At 42.5% G+C, this 22,632-nt stretch overlaps 1 pseudogene; it reads right to left on the bottom strand.

Annotated features, from left to right (window-relative positions):
* Positions 1-8,743: 8,743 nt before the first annotated feature.
* On the bottom strand, positions 8,744-21,258 carry LOC124021204 (annotated as a pseudogene).
* Between the last annotated feature and the right edge of the window lie 1,374 nt (positions 21,259-22,632).

Below are 22,632 nucleotides of genomic sequence, written 5' to 3'. Positions count from 1 at the left end.
GAGGTTAGCTAGCCAGCTATTTGTCGTCCTTAACGTAGGTGACTCTGCTAGCTAGCCAACGCTAGCCAACGTCTACTGAATAGAACTTCCGCACTCAACAACCCGGTCGCATTCACAGGTAGTATCACATTTTCACTTCATTACAGTACAACGGTTTGATTTGTTTGATCGTAGCTAGCTACATAGCTAGCTACATAGCCGTCTTTGTATCAAAGATAATTGTGTAGTCTAGAGCGATTTTCTAGGTTCGCTAGCCAGCTATTGTCGTTCTTTTAACGCAACGTAACGTAAACAACACTGCTAGCTAGCCAGCTAGCCCCGAATAGCAACACTGCAGAAACTATTACACTCAACGGAACGACTTGATTAGTGTAGTGTCAACAACGCACCCACTGCCAGCTGGCCTACTTCAGCAGTACTGTATCATTTTAATCATTTTAGTCAATAAGATTCTTGCTACGTAGCTTAACTTTCTGAACATTCGAGACGTGTAGTCCACTTGTCATTCCAATCTCCTTTGCATTAGCGTAGCCTCTTCTGTAGCCTGTCAACTATGTGTCTGTTTATCCCTGTTCTCTCCTCTCTGCACAGACCATACAAACGCTCCACACCGCGTGGCCGCGGCCACCCTACTCTGGTGGTCCCAGCGCGCACGACCCACGTGGAGTTCCAGGTCTCCGGTAGCCTCTGGAACTGCCAATCTGCGGTCAACAAGGCAGAGTTCATCTCAGCCTATGCCTCCCTCCAGTCCCTCGACTTCTTGGCACTGACGGAAACATGGATCACCACAGACAACACTGCTACTCCTACTGCTCTCTCTTCGTCCGCCCACGTGTTCTCGCACACCCCGAGAGCTTCTGGTCAGCGGGGTGGTGGCACCGGGATCCTCATCTCTCCCAAGTGGTCATTCTCTCTTTCTCCCCTTACCCATCTGTCTATCGCCTCCTTTGAATTCCATGCTGTCACAGTTACTAGCCCTTTCAAGCTTAACATCCTTATCATTTATCGCCCTCCAGGTTCCCTCGGAGAGTTCATCAATGAGCTTGATGCCTTGATAAGCTCCTTTCCTGAGGACGGCTCACCTCTCACAGTCCTGGGCGACTTTAACCTCCCCACGTCTACCTTTGACTCTTTCCTCTCTGCCTCCTTCTTTCCACTCCTCTCCTCTTTTGACCTCACCCTCTCACCTTCCCCCCTACTCACAAGGCAGGCAATACGCTCGACCTCATCTTTACTAGATGCTGTTCTTCCACTAACCTCATTGCAACTCCCCTCCAAGTCTCCGACCACTACCTTGTATCCTTTTCCCTCTCGCTCTCATCCAACACCTCCCACACTGCCCCTACTCGGATGGTATCGCGCCGTCCCAACCTTCGCTCTCTCTCCCCGCTACTCTCTCCTCTTCCATCCTATCATCTCTTCCCTCCGCTCAAACCTTCTCCCACCTATCTCCTGATTCTGCCTCCTCAACCCTCCTCTCCTCCCTCTCTGCATCCCTTGACTCTCTATGTCCCCTATCCTCCAGGCCGGCTCGGTCCTCCCCTCCCGCTCCGTGGCTCGATGACTCATTGCGAGCTCACAGAACAGGGCTCCGGGCAGCCGAGCGGAAATGGAGGAAAACTCGCCTCCCTGCGGACCTGGCATCCTTTCTCTCCCTCCTCTCTACATTTTCCTCCTCTGTCTCTGCTGCTAAAGCCACTTTCTACCACGCTAAATTCCAAGCATCTGCCTCTAACCCTAGGAAGCTCTTTGCCACCTTCTCCTCCCTCCTGAATCCTCCTCCCCTCCCCCCCTCCTCCCTCTCTGCAGATGACTTCGTCAACCATTTTGAAAAGAAGGTCGACGACATCCGATCCTCGTTTGCTAAGTCAAACGACACCGCTGGTTCTGCTCACACTGCCCTACCCTGTGCTCTGACCTCTTTCTCCCCTCTCTCTCCAGATGAAATCTCGCGTCTTGTGACGGCCGGCCGCCCAACAACCTGCCCGCTTGACCCTATCCCCTCCTCTCTTCTCCAGACCATTTCCGGAGACCTTCTCCCTTACCTCACCTCGCTCATCAACTCATCCCTGACCGCTGGCTACGTCCCTTCTGTCTTCAAGAGAGCGAGAGTTGCACCCCTTCTGAAAAAACCTACACTCGATCCCTCCGATGTCAACAATTACAGACCAGTATCCCTTCTTTCTTTTCTCTCCAAAACTCTTGAACGTGCCGTCCTTGGCCAGCTCTCCCGCTATCTCTCTCTGAATGACCTTCTTGATCCAAATCAGTCAGGTTTCAAGACTAGTCATTCAACTGAGACTGCTCTCCTCTGTATCACAGAGGCGCTCCGCACTGCTAAAGCTAACTCTCTCTCCTCTGCTCTCATCCTTCTAGATCTATCGGCTGCCTTCGATACTGTGAACCATCAGATCCTCCTCTCCACCCTCTCCGAGTTGGGCATCTCCGGTGCAGCCCACGCTTGGATTGCGTCCTACCTGACAGGTCGCTCCTACCAGGTGGCGTGGCGAGAATCTGTCTCCTCACCACGCGCTCTCACCACTGGTGTCCCCAGGGCTCTGTTCTTGGCCCTCTCCTATTCTCGCTATACACCAAGTCACTTGGCTCTGTCATAACCTCACATGGTCTCTCTTATCATTGCTATGCAGACGACACACAATTAATCTTCTCCTTTCCCCTTCTGATGACCAGGTGGCGAATCGCATCTCTGCATGTCTGGCAGACATATCAGTGTGGATGACGGATCACCACCTCAAGCTGAACCTCGGCAAGACGGAGCTGCTCTTCCTCCCGGGGAAGGACTGCCCGTTCCATGATCTCGCCATCACGGTTGACAACTCCATTGTGTCCTCCTCCCAGAGCGCCAAGAACCTTGGCGTGATCCTGGACAACACCCTGTCGTTCTCAACCAACATCAAGGCGGTGGCCCGTTCCTGTAGGTTCATGCTCTACAACATCCGCAGAGTACGACCCTGCCTCACACAGGAAGCGGCGCAGGTCCTAATCCAGGCACTTGTCATCTCCCGTCTGGATTACAGCAACTCGCTGTTGGCTGGGCTCCCTGCCTGTGCCATTAAACCCTTCAACTCATCCAGAACGCCGCAGCCCGTCTGGTGTTCAACCTTCCCAAGTTCTCTCACGTCACCCCGCTCCTCCGTTCTCTCCACTGGCTTCCAGTTGAAGCTCGCATCCGCTACAAGACCATGGTGCTTGCCTACGGAGCTATGAGGGGAACGGCACCTCAGTACCTCCAGGCTCTGATCAGGCCCTACACCCAAACAAGGGCACTGCGTTCATCCACCTCTGGCCTGCTCGCCTCCCTACCACTGAGGAAGTACAGCTCCCGCTCTGCCCAGTCAAAACTGTTCGCTGCCCTGGCCCCCCAATGGTGGAACAAACTCCCTCACGACTCCAGGACAGCGGAGTCAATCACCACCTTCCGGAGACACCTGAAACCCCACCTCTTTAAGGAATACCTAGGATAGGATAAGTAATCCCTCTCACCCCCCTTAAGTTTTAGATGCACTATTGTAAAGTGACTGTTCCACTGGATGTCATAAGGTGAATGCACCAATTTGTAAGTCGCTCTGGATAAGAGCGTCTGCTAAATGACTTAAATGTAAATGTAAATGTAAATAAAGATGACTTCATTAGAAATAATATATCCCCCTCTTTTATACTACTGGTAAGTAATAAAAACACACAAATATCATGATATTATCACAAGGTGCCAGATTACGTTTATACAACGTTTTTTTCTGCATGTCTAAGCATAAGTCTTGAACTGTCTGTATCCTCCTGACTGGTGGTTCTGTTTAATACGGTGTTGCTAGAATCACCATCACTGCCCAACACTATTTTTTCAAATGGAAACATAGGGTTAGGTTGTAAACAAAAACGAAAATATATTAGGTTGTTGAAAAATATAAAATATATAACACCTAATATTTGTTTGTTTAAAAAAAAAGATTGTTTAAAAAAAGCAAATATATATATATATATTTTTTTTTTAAACAACCTAACCCTAAAATCAAATAGGTTTAGCTTTTCCATTTAAAAAAATAGGGTTGGGTAGTGATGGTGATCCCCGTTGGATTCGAACCCACAACACTAGCGATGCAAACGCCATGCTCTATCAACTGAGACACATAATCATATCACATCATTACAAACCACTTAATACGCAATGTGCTCAATTGCTGTATTGTGCATTGTTTTCTTCATGTTGATGGAAAGTCTACAGGTACATATAGATGACCAGCCTATGTACAATACAGTGTGTTTGTCAGGATGGTAAATTAATACTGCACAAAAAGTGTTTGTATTTGTATTTTTTTATTTCACCTTTATTTTAACCAGGTAGGCTAGTTGAGAACAAGTTCTCATTTACAATTGCGACCTGGCCAAGATAAAGCAACACAGTGCAACAAAAACAACACAGTTACACATGGAGTAAACAATAAACAAGTCAATAACACAGTAGAAAAAAAGAGTCTATATAAAGTACATTGTGTGCAAAAGGCATAATTACAATTTAGCAGATTAACACTGGAGTGATAAATGATCAGATGGTCATGTGCAGGTAGAGATATTGGTGTGCAAAAGAGCAGAGAAGTAAATACATATAAACAGTATGGGGATGAGGTAGGTCAATTGGGTGGGCTATTTACCGATGGACTATGTACAGCTGCAGCGATCGGTTAGCTGCTCAGATAGCAGATGTTTAAAGTTGGTGAGGGAGATAAAAGTCTCCAATTTCAGCGATTTTTGCAATTCGTTCCAGTCACAGGCAGCACAGAACTGGAAGGAAAGGCGGCTAAATGAGGTGTTGTCTTTAGGGATGATCAGTGAGATACACTTGCTGGAGCGCGTGCTACGGGTGGGTGTTGCCATCATGACCAGTGAACTGAGATAAGGTGGAGCTTTACCTAGCATGTACTTGTAGATGACCTGGAGCCAGTGGGTCTGGCGACGAATATGTAGCGAGGGCCAGCCGACTAGAGCATACAGGTCCCAGTGGTGGGTGGTATAAGGTGCTTTAGTAACAAAACGGATGGCACTGTGATAAACTGCATCCAGTTTGCTGAGTAGAGTATTGGAAGCTATTTTGTAGATGACATCGCCGAAGTCGAGGATCTGTAGGATAGTCAGTTTTACTATGGTAAGTTTGGCGGCGTGAGTGAAGGAGGCTTTGTTGCGGAATAGAAAGCCAACTCTAGATTTGATTTTAGATTGGAGATGTTTGATATGAGTCTGGAAGGAGAGTTTACAGTCAATTCGGAGGGCATGTTGTCCGGTCCACATATTTTACAGTCTAGACCTAGGTACTTATAGATGTCCACATATTCTAGGTCGGAACCATCCAGGGTGGTGATGCTAGTCGGGCGTGCGGGTGCAGGCAGCGAACGGTTGAAAAGCATGCATTTGGTTTACTAGCGTTTAAGAGCAGTTGGAGGCCACGGAAGAGGTGTTGTATGGCATTGAAGCTCGTTTGGAGGTTAGTTAGCACAGTGTCCAAGGAAGGGCCAGAAGTATACAGAATGGTGTCTTCTGCGTAGAGGTGGATCAGGGAATCGCCCGCAGCAAGAGCAACATCATTGATATATACAGAAAAAAAGAGTCGGCCCGAGGATTGAACCCTGTGGCACCTGTGGACCGGACAACATGCCCTCCGAATTGACACACTGAACTCTGTCTGCAAAGTAGTTGGTGAACCAGGCAAGGCAGTCATTGTCTAGTAACGACTAGTAAAGGCCCAGTGTCCTTATTTTTTTATTAACACTTTTTAAAAACACATTTTTCAGGGGGTGCACCCTCAGCAACCCGACTTCCCGAGACTATGTATGTGTATTTGTATATATTTATTATACTATCGCCGATCCCCTGCAGTACCTCCACGGACCACCGGTTGAATACTTCTGCGCACTTCTGCGTAGCCTCCCACTGCTGAGTTATGCAGTTTTCACAGCAGATATTTTTCAGAGCTGATTTGATTGGTCAAAACACCAATTAGTGAATTGGAGTGCCTGTGTAAACGCAACCTAACATGCCTAAGACTTTACATCCAAATTACAACACAGTACGTAGGATCAGAACACACATCATCAATACAGGCACATAACATGGCATCATAATTAATACATGAATCACATTTAATCTGGCACCTTATAGTCGCTAGTTAAAGTCTACACACCCCTTAAACAGTATTCACACTTTTAAAATGACATCGTAAAAGGGAATCAATTTGGATTTCCTACCAATCTATCTATACAACCTACTCCAAATTTTCAAAGTGAAAAAACATTTAATATTTTCCAAATGACTAAAAATATAAAATGATGATGTATTGATTGCGTTGGCCTTCACTACACAGAGTTCATATTTGGTGGAAGCACCTTTGGCAGCCATTACAGCTGTGAATCATTTGGAATAAGATTCTACCAACCTTGCACAATGAATTCAAACCTTGCTGAATGAATTCAACCTTGATGCTGCCACCACAGTACTTTAAAATATAAAGGAATTAATAGCAATGCATTCATTGAGACAATGACATCAATGACCCAACACAAGCTCAACCCAGATAATCCCTACCATCGTGTTGCTGAGTTGTGGTAATGCTGCAGTAAATTTACATTGTCCCAGGAGTATTGGCAGTCACAATGTAAGTAACCTAATTTATGTCCCTCTAACTCCCCTGAATGCCTCTGTTGATCCTACATCTAGTGTATACAGTAATCATACGCCTATGAACCAAAGTTATACTGTTAGCACTGAGGCAGTGTGCCCTAGTAGGAAGTCCAGTGTGTGCAGCTCACCGTGCACTATCAGCTTCAATATAAATAACATTGACATGTCTCCTTCTGAAAAGCATCCCAGAAAAGTGCTAAAAATATCCCACATTAACATACAGTGCCTTCGGAAAGTATTCAGACTCCTTGACAATTCTTTTTTTTTTTACAAATTGTGTTACGTTACAGCTAAAATTGATTATAGAAAACAAATTCCTCAGCAATTTACACACAATACCCCATAATGACAAAGGGAAAACAGGTTTTTAGTAATTGTACCGAATTTATTAAAAATAGAAAACAGAAATACCATTTTTACGTTAAGTATTCAGACCCTTTTGTATGACACTCGACATTGAGCTCAGGTACATCCTGATTACATTGATCATCCTTGAAATGTTTCTACAACTTTATTGGAGTCCACCTGTGGTAAATTCAATTGATTGGACATTATTTGGAAAGGCACACACCTGTCTATATAACATCCCACAGTTGACAGGGCATGTCAGAGCAAAAACCAAGCCATGAGGTCGAAGGAATTGTACGTAGAGCTCCAAGACAGGATTGTGTCGAGGCAGAGATCTTGGGAAGGGTACAAAAAAACGATTTCTGCAGCATTGAAAGTAACCAAGAACACAGTGGCCTCCATCGTTCTTGGAACCACCAAGACTCTTCCTTGAGCTGGCCGCCCGGCCAACCTGAGCAACCAGGGGAGAAGGGCCATGGTCAGGGAGGTGACCAAGAACCCCATGGTCACTCTGACAGAGCTCCAGAGTTCCTCTGTGGAGTTGGGAGAACCTTACAGAAGGACAACCATCTCTGCAGCACTCCACCAACCAGACCTTTATGGTAGAGTGACTAGACAGAAGCCACTCGACAGTAAAAGGCAGCCCGCTTGGAGTTTACCAAAAGGCACCTAAAGGACTCTCAAACCATGAGAAACAAGATTCTCTGGTCTCATGAAAGCAAGATTGAACTCTTTGGCCTGAATGCCAATCGTCACGTCTGGAGGAAACCTGACAACATCCTTACGGTGAAGCATGGTGGTGCCAGCATCATGATGTGGGGATGTTTTTCAGCGGCAGGGACTTGGAAACCAGTTAAGTTTGAGACAAAGATGAACGGAGCAAGGTACAGAGAGATCCTTGATGAAAACCTGCTCTAGAACGCTCAGGACTTCACACTGGGGAGAAGGTTCACATGCCAACAGGACAACGACCCAAAGCACACAGCCAAGACAACGCAGAATTGACCCAGCCAGAGCCTGGACTTTAACCCGATGGAACATCTCTGGAGAGACCTGATAATAGCTATGCAACAAAGTTCCCCATCCAACCTGACAGAGCTTGAGAAGATCTGCAGAGATGAATGGGAGACACTCCCCAAATACAGGTGTGCCAAGCTTGTAGCGTCATACCCAAGAAGACTTGAGGCTGTACAGAGTGCTGAGTAAAATGTCTGAATACTTATGTAAATGCAATTTTTTTAATGTAAAAAGAAGTAAACACTTCGAAAATCCTGTTTTCGCTTAATCTTTATGGGGTATTGTGTGTGGATTGACAAGGGAGGAAAACTATTTAATAATCAAATTTCAAATTTATTTATATAGCCCTTCGTACATCAGCTGATATCTCAAAGTGCTGTACAGCAACCCAGCCTAAAACCCCAAACAGCAAGCAATGCAGGTGTAGAAGCACGGCGGCTAGGAAAAACTCCCTAGAAAGGCCAAAACCTAGGAAGAAACCTAGAGAGGAACGAGGCTATGTGGGGTGGCCAGTCCTCTTCTGGCTGTGCCGGGTGGAGATTATAACAGAACATGGCCAAGATGTTCAAATGTTCATAAATGACCAGCATGGTCGTATAATAATAAGGCAGAACAGTTGAAACTGGAGCAGCAGCACGGCCAAGTGGACTGGGGACAGCAAGGAGTCATCATGTCAGGTAGTCCTGGGGCATGGTCCTAGGGCTTAGGTCCTCCGAGAGAGAGAAAGAAAGAGAGAAGGAGAGAATTAGAGAACGCACACTTAGATTCACACAGGACGCCGAATAGGACAGGAGAAGTACTCCAGATATAACAAACTGACCCTAGCCCACCGACACATAAACTACTGCAGCATAAATACTGGAGGCAGAGACAGGAGGGGTCAGGAGACACTGTGGCCCCATCCGAGGACACCCCCGGACAGGGCCAAACAGGAAGGATATAACCCCACCCACTTTGCCAAAGCACAGCCCCCACACCACTAGAGGGATATCTTCAACCACCAACTTACCATCCTGAGAGAAGGCTGAGTATAGCCCACAAAGATCTCCGCTATAATACATTTTAGAATAAGGCTGTAACATAACAACATTTTGGAAAAAGTCAGGGGGTCTGAATACTTTCCGTAGGCACTGTATGTAGCCTAAAAAACAAGGTTCAGGAAATCAATAACTTGCTCGTAACAAATGGCATTCATTTTCTGACTGACTATCTCTGAAACTCACTTAGATAATACCGTTGATGATACAGTGGTATCAATACATGTTTATAACATCTACAGAAAAGACAGATATGCCAATGGGGGCGGTGTTGCTGTCTATATTTTGATGAGGATATTTAGAGCCACATTTCTGTAAAGCTTACAGAGGATCTTATGTTAAATCCTGTTGATTTCTGACTCTTTTGGGTAAAACACTGGGGTAAATCCTAATTGAAAACACCTAAAATGCACCTAAAGCCCATTCTTGTGGGTAGCTGCTATAGACCATCAAGTGCTCACAGTCAGTATCTGGGTAACATGTGTGAAATGGTTGATAATGTATGTGATATCAACAAAGAGGTATATTTTCTGGGTGGCCTTAATATTGACTGGCTTTCATCAAGCTGCACACTCAAGAAACAGATTCAAACTGTAACTAGTGCCTGCAACCTGGTTCAGGTCATCAGACAACCTACCAGGGTATTTAAAAATAGCACAGGAATGAAATCGATATGTATTGATCACATGTTTACTAACGCTGCAGAACTCTGCTTTAAAGCACTATCCAGATCCATCAGATGTAGTGTTCATAATATAGTAGCCATGTCTTGGAAAATCAAAGTTCCAACGGCTGGGCCTAATATAGTGTATCAGAGGACATACAATACGCTTTGTAGTGATTCCTATGTTGATGATGTAACTAATATTTGCTGGTCTGTGATGACGAGCAACCAGACACTTGACACATTTATGAAATTGATAATTCCAGTTACTAATAAGCATGCACCCACAAAGACAATGACTGTAAAACATGTTAAATCCCTGTGGATTGATGAGGAATTGAAAAATGTTATGGTTGAGAGGAATGAGGCAAAAGGAATGGCAAGTAAGTTTGGCCGCACAACCGATTGGCAAACGTACAAAAAAATAGAGAAATTAATAAACTGAATAAAAAGAAGAAGAATCTATACTATGAAGCAAAGATAAGTGATATAAAGAATGATAGAAAAAAGCTTTGGAGCACCTTAAATGATATTTTGGGCAAGAAAGGCAAACTCAGCTCCATCATTCATTGAATCAGTTGGCTCATTCATCACAAAACCCACTGATATAGCCAGCTACTTTAATGATTTTAAAAAAATTGGCAAGATTAACAATTTAGGCATGACATGCCAGCGACAAATGCAGTCACTACACATCCAAGTATAACTGACCAAATTATGAAAGACAAGCATTATAATTTTGAATTCCAAAATGTGAGTGTGAAAGAGGTGAAAAAATTTCTATCGACAATGACAAGTCGTCGTCACCGGCATACTAGCCGCCACCGATCCCTTTTTCGTTTTCTGTTTGTTTTGCCTAATTAGTTGCACCTGTGTCTATTTGTGTGTGCTTGATGGGCTTCCTTATTTAAAGGGTGTATACTGTGGGAGCGAGATGTACATATAGGGAGAAACATAATACTGTACCACAAGAGAAAGATACACTTAGAGTGCATTTGCCATTCTGGTAAAATGAATTGTCTATTGTATAGGACAGGAAACCAAAGTAAGGCCATGAGAGCATAGGACAGCTGGACATACCAAGGTCAGAGGGACACACAAAGGAGGGGGTCAGCCAAATGACCAACGGTTGGACTATAGACATAGGGCATATATTTTTAGGACATGAAGAGAAGAGACACATAGTCTACTAGTCCTAATAAGGACAGACATATCAAAGACCACATCAAGCTGAACATAAGGGGCCCATATATATGGGCTTTATTGGGCGTGAACAAGCAAGATGCACAGATTGGGATATAATGGTGGCAGATGGACTGAGGGAAGTAACTTCATTTGCATGTGGGATGGACTCATATGTTGTATGTGTATAAATCAGAGCCATTGCTCTGGAAAAGTGTGTGTTCCGTGGACATTCTAGGCTTCTGATATGTTTGTATTAAAAGCCTATATTGAATTCACAAGTTCTTGTAAGTGTTATATTTTGTAACGATCCTCCACGACAATAGCCGCACTTGTTTTGTGCGGGATTATTCTTTTTGATTTATTTCACCTTTATTTAACCAGGTAGGCTAGTTGAGAACAACTGCGACCTGGCCAAGATAAAGCGTAGAAATTCGACACATGCAACACAGAGTTACACATCGAATAAACAAAACATACAGTCAATAATACAGTAGAACAAAAGAAAACAAAAAGTCTATATACAGAGAGTGCCAATGAGGTAAGTTAAGGAAATAAATAGGCCATTGTGGCGTAGTAAATTACAATATAGCAATTAAACACTGGAATGGTAGATCGGCAGAAGATGAATGTGCAGGTAGAGATACTGGGGTGCAAAGGAGCAAAATAAATAAATAAATACCAGTATGGGGATGAGGTAGGTTGATAGCCCATCTGTAAACAGCCCATCTATGTACAGGTGCAGTGATTTGTAAGCTGCTCTGACAGCTGGTGCTTAAAGCTAGTGAGGGAGATGTGAGTATCCAGCTTCAGAGATTTTTGCAATACGTTCCAGTCATGGGCAGCAGAGAACTGGAAGGAATGGCATACATACATATATATATTTTTTACTTTCACTTTCTAAGCTAGAGAATGCAGATAGCTAGTTCAGCTTACTCAAACACCAGTTCAAACAGAGAGGGATGCTATGTTAGCTAGCTGGCTATGGCTATCCAACACTGGAACTCTTCCAATTCAAGGTAAGTTTTTGGTTTTATAAATGTATTGCCACCCAACGATATAACTGCTAAACTGGTTGCTGTACAATGTACTGCATGATTGTAGCGGGTATACTGATGCATTAGTTCTAGTAGCTATGTTGACTATGACTTTAATATGGTGAAAAGGATGTAGGCTGTGTGTAGCAGTTAGCGGTTATGGTTTGAAAGTTTGGCATGAAAATATTATTTTTGGCCTGGTCAGGCAGCTGTTGCATTATGCACTGAAGTCCACATGCAAAGGAAAAAGGTGAGAGGAGAGCGTAAATGCGAGAGGAATTATACTGTATATACAATGAGCAAAGGTATTGTGGTTTATATGTGGCTGCGAGTTCGGTGTTTGCGTGTGATCAGGGGTGTATTCATTCTGTAGATTATGTTGAAAAACCTTTCTTAAACGGAAGCAAACAGAATGAAATGGGGATAAACATAACTGAATTTGTTCAAAAGTAACTCTTGTTTGCAACTGTTGGACTAATGGTTACACCCTAAATCAGCTAGATGCAGGCAAGAGTGTGCAAGGCAGTATTGAATGTGTCACCTTGATTACTCAAATTTCTCTTGACCTGTGAACCTTTTTTTTAACCTTTGTTTTACTAGGCAAGTCAGTTAAGAAGGCAAGCTTCGTAGGCTAGCTTGTACCAACCTTATGATGGGTATAGGGAAAATAATTTAGTCACATCATGTAGCAGCCTAAACCTATCGATGTTACATTGACCTGGGTTAATGGAATATGAATGACAGTCATCCAATGTGCTGCAATCGAAATAAGGCCACGCTCATGAAAAAAAAGAATCGTCCTCAGTCATCTTAAACAGCACCGACTGGCAAAAAAGCCTCAGTTGAAACCCCCATCTGATCATGGTTCATTTAATATGACTAGGAGTGTAACAACTCCATCTGATTCACAGGGACTTTGTTCATTTGATGAGCAGGTCCAAAGTTTGGTACAATATCTCAGATAACCCTTATGAGTGGTACACCGCAACCCATTACCTCAGATAACCTTTATGAGTGGTACACCGCAACCCATTACCTCAGATAACCTTTATGAGTGGTACACCGCAACCCATTACCTCATAACCTTTATGAGTGGTACACCGTAACCCATTACCTCAGATAACCCTTAACCCCCTTAACCCAAACTCTAGGATTGGTAAGAAGGTCAGTTTTACGAGGGTATGTTTAGCAGCATGAGTGAAGGATGCTTTGTTGCGAAATAGGAAGCCAATTCTAGATGTTTGATATGGGTCTGGAAGGAGAGTTTACAATCTAACCAGACACCTAAGTATTTGTAGTTGTCTACGTATTCTAAGTCAGAGCCGTCCAGAGTAGTGATGTTGGACAGGCAGGTAGGTGCAGGTAGCGATCGGTTGAAGAGCATGCATTTAGTTTTACTTGTATTTAAGAGCAATTGGAGGCCACGGAAGGAGAGTTGTATGGCATTGAAGCTTGCCCGGAGGGTTGTTAACACAGTGTCCAAAGAAGGGCCAGAAGTATACAGAATGGTGTCAGAGACTCACCAGCAGCAAGAGCGACCTCATTGATATATACAGAGAAGAGAGTCGGTCCAAGAATTGAACCCTGTGGCACCCCCATAGAGACTGACAGAGGTCCGGACAGCAGACCCTCCGATTTGACACACTGAACTCTATCAGAGAAGTAGTTGGTGAACCAGGCAAGGCAATCATTTGAGAAACCAAAGCTGTCGAGTCTACTGATGAGGATGTGGTGATTGACAGAGTCGAAAGCCTTGGCCAGATCAATGAATACGGTAATGTTTCTTATCGATGGCGGTTAAGATATCGTTTAGGACCTTGAGCTTGGCTGAGGTGCACCCATGACCAGCTCTGAAACCAGATTGCATAGCAGAGAAGGTATGGTGAGATTCGAAATGGTCGGTAATTTGTTTGTTGACTTGGCTTTCGAAGACCTTAGAAAGGCATGGTAGGATAGATATAGGTCTGTAGCAGTTTGGGTCAAGAGTGTCCCCCCCTTTGAAGAGGGGGATGACCGCAACATTAAGGAGAGGCATGCTTAGCCGAGTGATCATAAGGGTCCAGTGAGTAGTGAGGTTGGTTGGAGTCACGGCGATTCAGACAGCTAGGCGAGCCATGGGTAGCAAGCTAGCAGAAGATGGAGGTCTGTTTTTAGTCACCCCGTACGTTTCCGTCAGTAGATTATTGGGTTCCGTGTGGTAGAGGGGACCAATCCAATTGTCAAAATAGTTATAGTTATAGTGGCCCAAGAAGATTGTTCGATAGACCTGTTCAGATAGCAGCCGATATAATGAATATATGGACAAGTGTTGGTCAATTCCAATTTAATTTGAAATTCCAATGAATTCACTCATGCAGTGGATAATTTACTGTACATTGAATTCAATTTCAATGTCAACAACCAAGTTATGGAATTAAATTGGAATTAGACTGTTTGAATTGGAATTGTGAAAAAAAGTAATATTTGGAATTGAAATTCAATATTTGTACAATTCCCTGTTAATGGAATTAATGTACTTCGTATAAAAAAACCGGACTGTTCTTTTTTTATACCGTTGAAGACGGAAGTTTACATACACCTTAGCCAAATACATTTAAACTCAGTTTTTCACAATTCCTGTCATTTAATCTTAGTAAAAATTCCCTGTCTTAGGTCAGTTAGGATCACCACTTTATTTTAAGAATGTGAAATGTCAGAATAATAGTAGAGATAATTATTTATTTGGGCTTTTATTTCTTTCATCACATTCCCAGTGGGTCAGAAGTTTAGATACACTCAATTAGTATTTGGTAGCATTGCCTTTAGATTGTTTAACTTGGGTCAAATGCGTCGGGTAGCCTTCCACAAGCTTCCCATAATAAGTTGGGTGAATTTTGGCCCATTCCTCATAACAGAGCTGGTGTAACTGAGTCAGATGGCCACTCCAATACATTGACTTTGTTGTCCTTAAGCCATTTTGCCACAACTTTGGAAGTATGATTGGGGTCATTGTCCATTTGGAAGACCCATTTGCGACCAAGCTTTAACTTCCTGACTGATGTCTTGAGATTTTGCTTCGATATATTCACATAATTTTCCTACCTCATAATGCCATCTATTTTGTGAAGTGCACCAGTCCCTCCTGCAGCAAAGCACCCCCACAACATGATGCTGCCACAACCGTGCTTCACTGTTGGGATGGTGTTCTTCGGCTTGTAAGCCTACCCCTTTTTCCTCCAAACATAACGATGGTCATTATGGCCAAACAGTTCTATTTTTGTATCATCAGACCAGAGGACATTTCTCCAAAGAGTACGATCTTTGCCCCGATGTGCAGTTGCAAACCTTAGTCTGGGTTTTTTTATGGCGGTTTTGGAGCAGTGGCATCTTCCTTGCTGAGTGGCTTTCAAGTTATGTCAATATAGGACTTGTTTTACTGTGGATATAGATAATTGTGTACCTGTTTCCTCCAGCATCTTCACAGGGTCCTTTCCTGTTGTTCTGGGATTGATTTGCACTTTTCGCACCAAAGTACGTTCATCTCTAGGAGACAGAATGCGCCTGTGTGGTCCCATGGTGTTTTACTTGCGTACTATTGTTTGTACAGATGAACGTGTCACCTTCAGGTGTTTGGAAATAGCTCCCAAGGATGAACCAGACTTATGGAGGTCTTAAGAATTCTGAGGTCTTGGCTGATTTCTTTTGATTTTCCCATGACGTCAAGCAAAGAGGCACTGAGTTTGAAGGTAGGCCTTGAAATACATCCACAGGTACACCTCCAATTGACTCAAATTATGCCAGTTAACCAAACACAAGCTTCTAAAGTCATGACATCATTTTCTGCAATTTTCTAAGCTGTTTGAATGCACAGTCAATTTAGTGTATGTAAACTTCTGATCCACTGGAATTGTGATACAGTGAATTACAAGTGAAATAATCTGTCCGTAAACAATTGTTGGAAAAATTACTTGTGTCATGCACAAAGTAGATGTCCTAACCGACTTTCCAAAACTATAGTCTGTTAACAAGACATTTGTGGAGTGGTTATATGTTTTATTGATTCCAACCTAAGTGTATGTTAACTTCCGACTTCAACTGTAAATCATTTAAACTACCAGTTTCTCTAGGTTGTCTGAACAGTGACATGGCCATGAGGAATTTAATGATCTCCAGTCAAAGACTTTACCTGGAATTTGATGTTAAATGAATGGAATATAGAGGGAGAGGGAATTGAAATGCTGTAGAATTGAATTTGTGGAATGAACCCAACACGGACAGGGGAGGACCTGATCCTAGATTAGCACTCCCACTCTGAGATGTTTCATAGTGGATACATACGACCCCAGGTCATCGGACCAGGCGGACCACTGGGCCCTCATAAGGATAGTTATAGGCTATAGGAGGCGTTCAGTCAGAGTGTACAAGCATGGAGGTAACGTAGAACAATTAAGTAAACCACTTCATGTTCATTTTCTCCACAGGAGATACTGTGGGTTTGTTTAGTGCAGGGTATTTACAGTGCAGGGTATTTACTCAGTTGCTCTTTCCCATGTCAAATAAATCCATAGAATTGTTTTGGGTAGTAAAAACCTACCTACCAGGTAGACTCTGATTACAGTGTATGCACAGGTGGTCGTTTGTTGTTGGCAATGAAAGACAGAATGTTGCTATGGCAGGTCTTATTGGGTCCTTACCTGAGTATGTAGAGAGAGCGACGGGGCAGAAACAGGTTCAGGCATTCAGCGGGTTCATCCTCCCTCACACTGTCTGACAACAAACTCAACAAACTCAGCCCTGCTATAGTGCTGCCACAGAACTGACAGAGAGAGAGGGCAGGAAGGGAAAGAAAGGGTCAGGGAGACAGTGAAAGAGAAAGGCAGGATGAAAGATTTTAAAAAACAGGGGTGGGGGGGGGGGATGAGAGAATGACTGAGTTTCAAACTGCATTGAAAAATAAATATCACTTTTGCCCAAAAAAGTATTCACATTGTGCCCAGTCAATAATCATGCACACAGAACACCATGTTCCATATTTATCATGCCTTTCATCTCAGGTTAATATGAGAGCCGTCTACCTACCTTGACACTGTCGATGTGTGTATCCAGCCTTGTCCAGGTCCAGGACATTCACAGGGCCTAGGAGAGGGCTGCCCTCAGAGAAAGCCACAGCTCGGAGGCGATCCATCACCCCCTCACACACCTCTCCCCACTGAGCACGCTCTGTCTCCCGGTAACCATGGATCGCCTGGTGAGCACAATGTTGAAAGAATGAATGAAAAAATGTAATTAAATGATGGTAGGGGCCTCAAGGGAGTGATCATTGTCAACAGGGGTGGGATTGTGGAGGGGGACTGGGTTCCAGGGGTGAAATTATTTGGATAATTTACATTGATTTCAAGGATTTTGCATAATCAGAGAGTGATTTAATTTTCCAATTTTCATCCCTGATTGCCAACAAACACTGTTCTGGGCATGGATTCATCACTAGAATGTTTGTAGGAGCTTCATTAAATCTCAGAGTTGTTCCACAAAACCATCGTCATTAAAATTGCAATTGAAAATGCGTGTTATTTACTGACTGCCTCAGTCCACTCGTAGATCAGCTAAGTGCGTCGTTGGAAGATTTTTTGCCCTTTCGGCATCAAACATAGAATCAAGCTGTTTATCCGTCTTGCTGGGAAAGCCGATTACTTCGGAACAAAGTTGACTACAAATACAAAGTTGCCAATTTCTTTGCAGTTGTTTCAAACAAGCAAAGGATAAAAATATGCTTCAAATAAAAACCGAGATAACTACATTAATAGGCTACAGTAGGCTATAGGCTACAGTAGGATATAGGCTACAGTAGGCTATAGGCTACATTAGGCTATAGGCTACAGTAGGATATAGGCTACATTAGGCTATAGGCTACATTAGGCTATAGGCTACATTAGGCTATAGGCTACATTAGGCTATAGGCTACAGTAGGATATAGGCTACAGTAGGATATAGGCTACAAAGGCCAGTGGAGGCCTCTCAGAGGAGGACCATCCTGCTCAGTGAATTTGTTAAAAATACATATACTCTGTAGGGTAACACCATGGTGTAGCCAGAGGACAGCTAGTTTCCATTACATTACATTTAAGTCATTTAGCAGACGCTCTTATCCAGAGCGACTTACAAATTGGTGCATTCACCTTATGACATCCAGTGGATGTCCTCTTCTGGGTAAATTGACTTCAATACAAAACCTAGGAGGCTCATGGTTCTCACCACCGTCCTTAGACTTACACAGTAATTATGACAACTTTCAGAGGACATCCTTCAACCTATTATAGCACTTTCAGCATGAACTGACATGTTGTCCACCCAATCAAAGGATCAGAGAATTAATCTTGTACTGAAAGCATAAACTCCAGCTAGCTATCACGGCAGTGCATAAAATGTGGTGAGTAGTTGACTCAAGAGAGGGAAAGCAACAGGTGAACAGTTTTGAACAAATACATTAGTTTAAAAATGAAGGAGAAGAATGAGAGCTAGCTATCCTTGATATTTTTTTCCACTTTCACTTAGCTAGCTAGTTTAGCCTACTCAAAACACCCAGCTCAGACAGAGAGGGATGCTATGTTAGATAGCTGGCTATGGCTATTCAACACTGTATGATTGTAATGGGTTTACTAACGTGTTAGTTCTCGTAGCTATGTTGACTATGACGTTAGCTAATACGGTTACAACGATGTAGGCTGAGTGTAGCGGTTAGCAGTTATGATATGAAGGTTTGGCTTAAGTTTTTTTGCCTGGTCAGACAGCTGATTTGTTGTGCACTGAAGTCCACAAGGGAAAAGGTGAGAGGAGGAGAGAGTGTAGAAGTGAGAAGGAATTATACAACGAGCAAAGTGATCACACTGTTTGTATGTGGCTGCGATCAAAGTGAACTGTGATCAGGGGTCTATTCATTAAAACACATTTCTTAAATGGGAGCAAAAGGAATGGGGATGAATATACCTGAATTTGTCCAAAATAAACATTTGTTTGCAACTGTTGGACTAATGATTACACCCTAGATCAGCAAGATGCAGGCAAGAGTGTGCAAGGCAGTATTGAATGTAGTCTGTCACCTTGACTACTAAAATTTATCTCGAGCTGTGCACTTACGCTTCAAACTTTCATTCAGAGAATAGATTTTAGCAACCTCATGATGGGTATAGGGAACCTGTCAATGTTATATTGAGCTGGGTGAATGGAATATGAATGACAGTCATCTAATATGTTGTAATAGAAATAAGGCGATGCTCATCATAAAATAATCAACCTCCCTCATATAAAACAGCTCCGACCACCACTGACATAGGCATTCAGTGGGGCAAAAAAGTATTTAGTCAGCCACCAATTGTGCAAGTTCTCCCACTTAAAAAGATGAGAGGCCTGTAATTTTCATCATAGGTACACTTCAACTGTGACAGACAAAATGAGAAGAAAAAAAATCCAGAAAATCACATTGTAGGATTTTTACAGGCCTCTCATCTCCTCTCATGAAAATTACAGGCCTCTCATCTTTTTAAATGGGAGAACTTCCACAATTGGTGGCTGACTAAATACCTTTTTGTCCCACTGTATATATTTTATTCATGTTGAAATCTATTTTATTTTCAGTAAATTGAGTTCTATTTTGCTAATTGTAGGCTACACTGTCTGTTATTTTTGCCTCAATATATACTAAACAAAAATATAAAACACAACATGCAACAATTTCAAAGGCAGCTTATGGTAGAGAAATTAGCATTAAATGATTTTGCAACAGCTCTGGTGGACATTCCTGCAGTCAGCATGACAATTACACCCCCAATCAAAACTTGAGATGCCTGTGGCATTGTGTTGTGTGACAAAACTGCACATGTTATAGTGGCCCTCACTTGTCCCTAGCACAAAGTGCACCTATGTAATGATCATGCTGTTTAATCAGCATCTTGATATGCCACAGCCATCAGGTGGATATATTATCTTGGCAAAGAAGAAATGCTCACTAACATTGATGTAAACAAATTTGTTCACAAACATTTTGAGAAATAAGCTTTTTGTGCTTATGGAACATTTCTGGGAATTTTTTATATCAGCTCATGAAACATGGGACCAACACTTTACATGTTGGGTTTATATTTTTGTTCAGTGTATTTCATGCTGTGTAGCATGTGCAATAATGTGCCAAATCTGTGATTTAGTGCATAAATATTGGGTAAATACTAGAATTTCCAGCATCAATATCTGCAGGTGATAATATTGTAATGAAACAGGCAGAGGGAGCAGGTCTCGAACCCTCAACCTTCTGTCCCGAAGTCCAGCGCGCTATCGAATGTGCCACAAAAACATGCTCGTGCAGCAGATTCGATTTATCTGGAGCTAATCAGTATTGTGGAATAATGATCAAGTAAAGGTGATATTTGAAGCTGATTCGAGAGCACCGCTAGCTTCCTTTGTTTTATCTCAAACATATCAATATCAACAAATGACCAACGATGCACTTGGCAAAGGTTCTTTCTGCGTGGTGTTTTGGGAAACGTATGTTACATCTTCGGCCGATGCATCGTTAAAACACGCATAAGCCTAAATTGCATTGCTATTGGGAAACTGCCTGTTCAATCTAAATGAATTAAGATCGATTCAACTTGTAATGTATGATGACGATAATTAATAGTCTAACAATTCAAATATGAAACTTTACATCATCTAGTATAGTATGGATATTGATGTTATTGCTGCCGCTGTTTTTTTCTCTGCATGTTTATAGGTGACATATGACTACAAATCATTTGCATGATGGAAATGAATCAAAAGAGCTCCTCCGTACATACTGTAGCAGCCCCCCGGAGATTCGGCTGGAGCTGAGGACGTGCAGCAGCTTTATCTAGCTAACGTGAGTGTGAGCTGGGCACTTCTTTGTAGTCAACAAGCAAGGTCTATTTACAACTTACATCGTCCCAGTGGTCGAACTCGTATCGTTTCTTTCTCAGCCCAGGCTCGAGTTCTTTCATGAGAGCACCCTCCTCTTCCTCACTTATGAATTCCGTCCTCACCTCCACCTGACCGCGAAGCCTCTGGACCAACTCCCCGGTCGAACCGCAGACCAGTTGGTCATCTCTGAACTGCAGGCCGCTGTTCGTAGCAGCCCCGGAGCAACTCGCTGCCGAACTTAGACATGATGTGGCAGTGTACAGAGGCCGTTTATGAATACGTCTGGCAGCTGTAATCAGAAGTATCATGCTTCAGTAAATACAATTATTTATGTAGTGTCAGATTTGCTAAATTAAGCTATGCTTTGTTGTCTGATGGCACAGAAGTCAAGTCACGAAGGAGGGCGACATTTTAAAAACACACTGCATTGTGGGAATTGTATTGTCACACTTTTCATTAAATAAATAAAGCCAGCCTAGGCCTAAAATAACAAGATATTAACCTTTTCACTGAAATTACAATAAGATTCTGTGTTATCCATGTCAAATGCATAAAGGCTACGTAAATAAGGAATGTATAAGTATTGTTAAATCAAATAGATTGTCTTACTAGGTACGGTACTTAACTAGGCCTAATGCTGTCAGCTCTTTTATTGCCTTTTAGGTGTTCTCTTTTTCTCACTAGGCTATACCTTTGCTATCTTTGTAGGTCATGCCAGAGCTATACAGTGAGAGGCAATGTAAATAAGTCATTACTTTCCATATCTACATCTGGTTCGTGCTAACTTTGTGAAGCATGATCTACCCTCATAAAATCCCAACGTCTCTTACATTGTTGACTTCCCCATCTTGCACAATGGGGTGGTGATGATATGGGTGTGGAGGACTGAAAAAGCTAACCCAGCATAGGCATGTACATGTATGCAGACACTTTAGAACACTGTTTTCTAACTAATTGCCTCCCTACAAACACATGCAAAAGATTGACTAGGTAACCTACTCTCCTTTTATGCAACAAAAGAAATAGAAAGGATAAACAGGTTCTCTGGTGGGCCTCAAACAAACTCAAGCCAACCATGAATAGTTCCTGTTTGATGCATCCACCTGCCATTACTCAACAGAGGACACAATTCCAGCCTAGTCAGGTGGGGTTTGGTTGAGGACAGTAACGCAGCTTACTACAACCCTCCCAACCATCACTTTGAGTGACAAGGACCTTCAACCGTGTGAATCAAGGATATTTGAATGTCGGGACAATCCTTGTCTGTCAGGGAAACTTTACTGTTTTGGAAGGGTAGCCTAGTGGTTAGAGCATTGGACTAGTAACCAAAAGGTTGCAAGTTCAAATCCCCGAGCTGACAAGGTACAAAATCTGTTTTTCTGCCACTGAACAGTAAATAAAATGTTTTGTTCATTATTTGAGTTTAAATCTAGAGGCATTTCTTTTATATATATTTTATTTTTGCATTTTCCAATTAAGAACATTCAAAACAAAAGTGAAAAGATATTAGACAACGATGGGACAAAGTGACAGTAACAGACGAGCGTAACAAAATAATTATTATATATACAAATATACAATAAGAAAAAAATAATTATTATATATACAAATATACAATAAGAAAAAAATAATTATTATATATACAAATATACAATAAGAAAAAAATAATTATTATATATACAAATATACAATAAGAAAAAAATAATTATTATATATACAAATATACAATAAGAAAAAAATAATTATTATA

This window comes from Oncorhynchus gorbuscha, unplaced genomic scaffold, assembly GCF_021184085.1.
Source record: "Oncorhynchus gorbuscha isolate QuinsamMale2020 ecotype Even-year unplaced genomic scaffold, OgorEven_v1.0 Un_scaffold_1086, whole genome shotgun sequence".
Lineage (NCBI taxonomy): Eukaryota > Metazoa > Chordata > Actinopteri > Salmoniformes > Salmonidae > Oncorhynchus > Oncorhynchus gorbuscha.
The sequence above is the reverse complement of the archived record's forward strand: the minus strand, read 5'-3'. Positions and strand labels throughout refer to the sequence as shown.